The sequence below is a fragment of the Notamacropus eugenii genome, chromosome 6, assembly GCF_028372415.1.
Source record: "Notamacropus eugenii isolate mMacEug1 chromosome 6, mMacEug1.pri_v2, whole genome shotgun sequence".
NCBI classification, from domain to species: Eukaryota; Metazoa; Chordata; class Mammalia; order Diprotodontia; family Macropodidae; genus Notamacropus; species Notamacropus eugenii.
The window spans coordinates 160563816-160573009 of record NC_092877.1 but is presented as its reverse complement, the minus strand read 5'-3'; positions in this window follow the sequence as shown (position 1 = coordinate 160573009).

The following is a 9194-nucleotide window of genomic DNA, read 5'->3' as shown; positions in this document are numbered from 1 at the left end:
CACATAATGAAGTACCTCCCTTTTTGGAAATATTGTATTTTCCAATTGTATTCTAAAGATACTTTGTAATAAAGCAAGATTAGATTGTTGGTTGTATCCTCTTCTTGCCTGCTAACACCACCCTTAAAGGAAGTGAAACTGGAGCCCTGAGATAAAAACATTAAAAAAAAATGCATGTACCTCACTGACTCAGTAAAAATATTCAGTTGCCTGGCTGTCATCCAGCTCCAGATCTCTCTGCTTGTCATGGTACATTCACTCTAACCCCTAATATATCGTCATCATCACCATAATCATTAATATACACAGCACTTTAAAGTCTGAAAATCATTTTATACACATTGCTTCTTATGATCTTTACAGCATTTTTTGTGGGGTTAGAGCTACAGAGATCATTTTTCGTCTTATAAAAGTGAGCAAATAAATGCTGAGAGAGAGAAAAGACTTCCCTATGGTCAAATAGTTAATATATGCTAAATATAGGATTTGAACCTAGGCATCTCCTTACTCCACTTCGTAACTGTTACCACTCTACCAAGCTACTACTAGCCCGTATCTGGATCAAATCAATGTGTAAATAGTCCAGACTACCTGTGATCACTGCTGATTATTGATTCCAGTTTCTTCCTCTGAGTACCCAGTTTAGAATCCTGATTTACTCCTTTGACTATACATTGTTGCCAGCTACATCTACTCACAGGATTATGTTCATCCTTCGTTGGCCAAGAAGGCCATCCCATCAGAGAAATGATGACATGACTTGCACTTGACTTTGTTTTGAGTGAGGGAGGGTTGCACAGGTCACCAGCCTCACTTCTCCTCCAGAATCATTTGAAAGACTGGAGATGACCCAGGATGCACTGGGAGACCTTTGGCCCTTTAGGTCAAAGTCTTTGCAGGTACTCATTTAGGTTGAGGTAACACCCATTCATTGAATAGGGCTGTTTAAGAAGTAGCCAGGGCATGGACCCTTTAATGAGGCCAAGAAAAAGAAAGACATCAGGCTGGGAGGGAGCTTCAGAGATACTCAGCTCCTCCTCTCCTAAATGCCTCCCTTTCCCCTTCCTTCTCCTCTCCAAAGGAAGGTAAACCCAGTTGACTTGGTTTTTACTGGCTAGTCTCCTCTCCTCCCCTCCCTTCCCCTTTCCTCCTTTTCCCTCCCTTCCCCTCCTTTCCCAAAACCTTAAACCTACTGTACTCTGAATTTGAGATACCAATGGGCCCTTGCCTAAAGGCTCTTCTGGACCCTACTAGCTTTACAATGATTATCAATAGGAACTGTTTTTGTTTCCCTCCCAACCTGATGAAATGAGCTAACATTTTAGAGCAACATTGCCATGTTAGGAAGAGATGTTTAATGGGGGAAGAACACTCAAGTTAAGCAAACACAATTTAGCTAGGATTATTTTAATCCACATTTTAAAAACAGAAACTCATATAATGCTTATAGATTCTGTGCTTGGTTATGACGCAAAATTCTTGATCTTTTCCAGGATAAAAAACATTCCTATAGTAGGCTGAATAGACAGCACTCAGTAATCTAAGGAATTATTTTTTGAGTAATATTGTATATCATTCTTTTTCTTAGTACTGTTTCATCTTCATTCCACCTCTAATAGCTGATTTATTTGCATGGCATCAAAACTGTATTTCTAATGATTTCCAAAACTCTATCCCTAATTCATGTTTCTTGCCCAAATTCTATTTGTATGTTGCTCAATGCTCACTAACCTCAAAAGTCCTTCTTTTCTTTTCCTTATTATATAATGGAAATAAAAATGGAAATATCTGACCAGAAAATTCCAGCCTTTCCACTTCTATTAGCTCTCTTCCCCTTTTCCCTCTCAGTCCCTCTCTTCAACTTAGGTGCTCTGCCCAAAAGAAGGTATGTTTTGTTGGCTGAAAGCTACCTCATTAACTTGGGGTTTACTGGGTAGATTTCTTTGTCAAAGACCAAGCCTTAAACCCAATTGACTCTGCAACTCATAGATTGGACAACAGTAGTTCCCTGCCCTCCTACCACAGAGCAAATAGAAATAGTAACCGTTTCTCTTTTGGGCCAGCAACCACGATAGACTTCCCCTCTTAGGATTTATTTTAATACAATAATTAAAGGGGCCATCCCTTGACTCACTTCTTAAAGAGGCTTATTCACTTGAATGGGCATCATTTCACTCACCTGAAAAGATCTTAGTCTAAAAGGGCCAGAGTCTCCCATTTCATCCAGTCATCCTAATGAATATCAAGTCACTGGATCCAGATGGCTCTAGAACAGAAAGTGAGATGGTGACCTTTCATAGCCCTCCCTCACTCAAATCCAAATCGACTGCAAATGATGTCATCATCCCATGATGTCATGGTCCTTTCATGAATGAAGGATAAACACAATTAGCTAGATGAGACAATTTAGAATCAATTATGATCATTCTCATCCAATATAGCTAATTATTAACAGGTTCAATCAATTTTCCCTTTGCATTGTTCTGGGTATTCCTTCATTCATCTTCACTCATATGACCACAATCGCATTCACTGACTTATTCTTAAATTATTGAAAGACTACTTGAACAAAGTCCTCAGGTGCTGTTTTTTGTCAGCAGTTCACATTGCACATTTATTACAGGTTAACCATTTTTAAAATAGCATTCTCAGATAAACACCCTTAAGGCTTTGTATTTTCTAATGCTTATATAACTGAGTTAAAATGTTTTCCATCAATGAATGAATGAAAAATAAGTTATTAAACATTTGAAATATGCCAATCTCTGTCATAAAGAATAAGTTTACAAATAGAAAAGGAAAGTCCTTGCCCTAAGGTATTTCCATTTTAATAAGAGTATAAATGATAAATATTTGGTAGGGAAAGCCCAAAAGCAATATTTTATTTGAAAAGTTTCCGGAATAGTAAGTGTAGTCACAGGGAAATTAGTACCCTTAGTACTCAGGACAAATGGAAGAGTTGATTTGATTATGGTTCCAAAGCTAGAAAGTGGAGGGGAGGAGAGGAGGGATCATCAAACATAGCAATGTAGCAACTGGTAAATAAATGGTTGGACTAAAGTGAAGCAAGCTGTGACCTGTGGCCTTGATGTAATGTGCAACTAAGGCAATCAATAATCAGTACAGTTGGGTTCTGTGATGGGAGAAGAATGCATTAAAGGCCTAATTCCCTAGGAATTGGTTTCTCGTCTAGCAGACATGGTAGCTGATGAAGAAATGAAGAGAAAAGGCTTTTAGTTATTCAAAGACAGAAATAATATGGCTTAAGTCTTCTTTTCAATATATTAAATAATCTGTTGCAAAAACTTTCTGCCAAGAAACAGTTCAGCAGTGTAATAAAGCCTATGGATACCTTTTAAATACACAAAAGAAAATGGTTATGATTATAAAGGCAATGAATTGAAATACAATTTGAATTTGTCGTTTAATCATTTTGAGTCCCTTCTGATTGTGACCTCTTATGAGGGATTTCTTGGCAAAGATAATGGAAAGGTTTCCTATTTCTTTCTTTAGCTCATTTTATAGATGGATGAAACCGAGGCAAAAGGTGTTACTTGATTTGCCCAGGGTCACGCAGTCAGTAAATTTCTGAACCCAAATCTTATTTTTTTTTAAATTTTAAAAATTAATTTATTTGTTTTCAGTTTTCTTTTCTTTTTGCTTTGCTAAAGAATTTTTTTTATTTTTTAAATTTTGAATATTTATTAAGTTTTAGTTTTCAACATTCATTTCCACAAAATTTTGAGTTCCAAATTTTCTCCCCATCTACCCCCTCCTCCACCCCAAAACACCTTGCATTCTGATAACCCCTTTCTCCAATCTACCCTCTCTTCTATGATACCCCTCCCTTCTCTTATCCCCATCTTCTCTCTATTTTTTTGTAGGGCAAGATAGATTTCTATTCCCCCATTACCAGTATTTCTTATTTCCCAGTTGTACGCAAAAATATTTCTCAACATTCCTTCCTAATATTTTGAACTCCAACTTCTCTCTCTTCTTCCCTCCCTACCCATTCCCACTGAGAAGGCAATACAGGCTATATATGTGTAGCTTTGCAAAAGACAGCCTAATAGTCATGCTGTGTAAGATTAACTATGTTTCTGTCTATCCTATCCCGCTCCCCATTTATTCTATTCTCTTTTTACCTTGTCCCTCTTCATAAGTGCTTACTTCTAATTATTCCCTTCTCCTGTTTGCCCTCCCTTCTATCATCCCCCTCACCCCACTTGTCCCCTTCTCGCCTACTTTCTGTAGTGTAAGATAGATATTCATACCAAATTGAGGGAATATCTTCCTTAAGTCAAATGTGAAGAGGGTAAGCTTCACTTTTTCCCTCTCATCTCCTCCCTTTTCTCCTCCATTGAACAAGCTTATTTTACCTTCTTTTACGAGAGATAATTTGCCCCATTCCATTTCTCCCTTTCTCCTCCTAATATATTCCCCTCTCATCCCTTAATTTTATTTTTTAGATATCATCCCTTTTTAATCAACTCACCCTGTGCTCTCTGTACATATATATATGTATATATGTATATGTATATATATATACATATATATACATGCACACATATACATATGTGTGCATGTGTATATGTGCATAACCCCTCCAACTACCCAAATACTGAGAAAAGTCTCAAGAGTTACAAATATCATCATTCTATGTAGGAAGGTAAACAGTTCAGCTTCAGAAAATCCTTTATAATTTCTCTTTCCTGCTTACCTTTTCATGCTTCTCTTGATTCTTGTGTTTGAAAGTCAAATTTCTTTTTCAGGTCTGATCTGTTCATCAAGAATGCTTGAAACTCCTCTATACCATTGAATGACCATTTTTCCTCCTGACGTATTATACTCAGTTTTGCTGAGTAGGGGATTCTTGATTTTAATCCTTTTTCTATTGACTTCTGGAATATCATATTTCAAGCTCTTCAATTCCTTCACGTAGAAGCTGTCAGATCCTGTATTATCCTGATTGTATTTCCACAATACCCGAATTATTTCTTTGTAGCTGCTTGCAATATTTTCTCCTTGCCCTAGGAACTCTGGAATTTGGCTACAATTTTCCTAGGAGTTTCTCTTTTTGGATCTCTTTCAGGAGGTGTTCAGTGGATTCTTTCAATATTTGTTTTACCTTCTGGTTCTAGAATATCAGGGTAGTTTTCCTTGATAATTTCATGGAAGATGATGTCTAGGCTCTTTTTTTGGTCATGGTTTTCAGGTAATCCCATAATTTTTATATTGTCTCTCCTGGATCTATATTCCAAGTCAGTTTTTTTTTTCCAAGGAGATATTTCATATGATTCTCTATTTTTTTATTCTTTTGGTTTTGTTTCATAATTTCTTGGTTTCTCATAAAGTCATTTGCTTCCATCTGCTTCATTCTAATTTTTAAAGAACTGTTTTCTTCAGTGAGCTTTTGAACCTCCTTTTGCATTTGGCTAATTCTGTTCTTTTAAGCGACCTTCCCCTCATTGACTTTTTGGGCCTCTTTTGCCATTTAAGTTAGTCTAATTTTTAAGGTATTAATTTCTTCAACTTTTTTGGGTGTCTCCTTTACCAAAATGTTGAATTGCTTTTCATGGTTTTCTTTCATCACTCTCATTTCTCTTCCCAATTTTTCCTCCACCTCTCTTACTTGATTTTCAAAATCCTTTTTGAGTTCTTCCATTGCCTGAGACCATTGCATATTTATTTTTGAGGTTTTTCATGCAGAAACCTTGACTTTTAGGTCTTCCTCTGAAGACTGAAATTGTTCTTCCTCATTCAAAAGGGTGGAAGAAAATAACTAATCACCAAGAAAGTAACCTTCTATTGTCTTATTCTTTTTTCCCCTTTGGGGGCATTTTCTCAGACAGTTACTTAACTTTTGAGTTCTTTGTCACAGTAGAGCTCAGGGCTGAGATTCATATCAGCGGCTCAAATTCCCCAAGGGCTTTAGGTGGATATCTCCCAGTGCTGCCATTGAGGGCTGAGATTGAGATCAGCTGCTCAGTTCCCCCAGGGGTTTTAGGCAAAGGGCTCCAGAAATGGAAACTGCCACTATAGTGGCTGCTTCCAGGGGTCCAGACCACGCTCCCCTCTTCTGGGTGAAGGAGCATTCCCACTGAACTTTGATGCTGTTTGTGGGTTGAGCAGTCTGGGAACTGATGCTGCCAGTGGCTCCCTGAAATCTTTTCAGGGTCCTGTCCCTGCCATGTCAGCTGTGCTCTGTGTTTCCTGGGCTGTGCTACATCCAGTTTTCAACAATGACTTCCAAAAGTCTTAAATTTTCTCCACCTTTCTCTGCTCTCCTTCCCAAGGCAGCAAGCTATCTTATATGGTCTGTACCCATATACTGTTACTGAACACATTTTCACATTACTTATGTTACATAGAAGAATTAAAATGAATGAGACAAACCATGGAAACAAAACAAAACAAAAGACAAGGCAAGTGAAAATAGTCTTCATTCTGCATTCCAATTCCATAGTTCTTTCTCTGGTAGATTGCATGTTGCCTCAAGAGAGTCTTGGGAATGTTTTAGGATTTGCATTGCTGTGAAGGGGTAAGTCTATCAGAAACAGTCCTCATACACTGTGGTTATTACTGTGCAAATATTTTCCTGATCCTGCTCATTTTACTTAGCATCAGTTCATATAAATCTTTCCAGGCTTTTCTGAAGTCCTCCTGTTCATCATTTCTTAATAACACAAGAGTATTTCATTACATTTATATACGGCAATGTGTTCAATCTTTCCCCAGTTGATGGGCATTCCCTCAGTTTCCAGTTCTTGGACATGACGAAAAGAGCTGCTATCAATATTTTTGTGTACGTGGGGTCCTTTCCCATTTTTATGATCTCTTGGGGATATAGTGTTAGAAGCAATATTCCTGGGTCAAAGGGTCTGTATATTTTTATAGCCCTTTGAGCATAGTTCTAAATTGCTCTCCAGAATGATTGGATCAGGTCACAGCTCCACTAACAATGAATCCGTGTTCCAACTCTCCCACATCTTCTCCAACATTTATGATTTTCCTGTTTTGTCATGTTAGCCAATCTGATTGGTGTGATGTGGTATCTCAGAGTTATCTGGATTTGCATCTCTCTAATCAACAGTGATTTAGAGCATATTTTCATATGACTACAGATTGCTTTAATTTATTTCTCTGAAAACTGCCCGTTTGTATACTTTGACCATTTATCAATTGGGGAATGACTTGTACATTTGACTCATATCTTTATATATTTTAGAAATGAGGCCTTTATCACAGATACTAGCTGCAAAAAATTTTTTTCTCAATTTTCTACTTCCTTCCTAATCTTAGTTGCATTGAGTTTGTTTGTGCAAAAACTTTTCAATTGAATGTTATCTAAGTTATCCATTTTGCACTTCATAATGTTCTCTATTTCTTGTTTGGTAATAAATATTCCCATTCTCCACAAATCTGACAAATACACTATCCCTTAATTCCCTGATTTGTTTATACTATCAGCCTTTATGCCTAGATAACTTACCCATCTAGGCTTTATTCTTCTGTACATTGCTCTAAGCACAGTTTCCACCACACTATTATCCAGCTTTCCCAGTAATTTTTGTCAAACAGTGAGTTCTTATTCCAGAATCTGAGGTCCTTAAGTTTATCAAACAGGAGATTGCTACATTCATTTACTACTGTGTCTTCAGTACCTAATCTATTTCACTCGTCTATGCCTCTGTTTCTTAGCCAGTACTAACTGGTTTGGATAATTGCTGTTTTATGCTACAATTTGAGATCTGGTAGGGCTAGGCCATTTTCCCTAGCATTTCTTTTCATTAGCTGCCTTGATATTCTGGACCTTTTGTTCTTCCAGATGAATTTTGATATTATTTTTTCTAGCTCTAGAAAATAATTATCTGACAGTTTTATTGGTAGGGCACTGAATAAGTAAATTAATTTAGGTAAAATTGTCATTTTTATTACATTGTCTCAGCCTTCCCAGGAGCAACTGATGTTTTTCCACTTACTTAGATCTGAATTTATTTGTGCAAAAAGTGTTTTGTAATTTTGTTCATATAGTCCCTGGGTTTGTTTAGGCAAGCAGACTCCCAAATATTTTATAGGGTCTACCTTAGCTTTAATTGAAATTTCTCTTTCTATTTTTTGCTGTTGGATTTTGTTAGTAATACATAGAAATGCAGAGGTTTGTTTGGGTTTATTTTATAACCTTCAACTTTCTCAAACTTGTTTATTATTTAAAGTAGTTTTTTTACTAAATTCTCTGGGATTCTGTAAGTGTGTCATCATATCATCATCAAGGAGTGATAACTTAGATAACTTCCTTTTTCTTCTCTTATGGTTATAGCTAACATTTCTATTACCGTATTTCATAATAGTGGTGATAATGGGCATCCTTTTTTCACCCCTGATCTTATTGGAAATGCATCTAGTTTATCCCTATTGCAAATAATGCTTGCTCAAGGTTTTATGTAGATACTTCTTAATATTTTATGGAAAGCTCCATTTATTCCTTTGCTCTCCAGTGTTTTCAATAGGAATGAGTGTTGTATTTTGTCAAAAGTTTTTCCTGTATCTATTGAGATAATCATGTGGTTTCTGTTAGTTTCATTGTTGATATGATCAATAATGCTGATAGTTTTCCTAATATTGAACTAGTCTTGAATTCCTGGTATAAATCCTACTTGATCATAATGTATTATTCCCATGATAAGTTCCTGTATTCTTTTTGCTAAAAACTTATTTAAAACTTTTGCATCTATATCCATTAGAGAAATTGTTCTATAATTTTCTTTCTCTCTTTTGGCTCTTCCTGTTTTAGGTATGAGAACCATATTTTGCATTATACAAAGGATCTGGGAGGACTCTCTTTTCCCCAATTTTCCCAAATAGTCTATATAATATTGTAATTAACTCTTCTTTAAATGTTTGATAGAATTCACTTGTAAATCCATCTGGCCTTGGAGATTTTTTCCTAGGGAGTTCATTGATAGCCTCTACAATTTCTTTCTCTTCTAGGGCATTATTTAGATATTCATATTCCTCTTTTGTTAATCTGGGCAATTTATATATCTTTTTCATATTCATCCAACTCACTTCAATGGCCAAATTTATGGGCATGCAGTTGGGCAAAGTAATTTCTAATCATTGTTTAAATTTCCTCCTGGTTCAAAGTGAGTTTACCCTTTTTATTTTTGATATTGGTACTTTGGTTTTCTGCT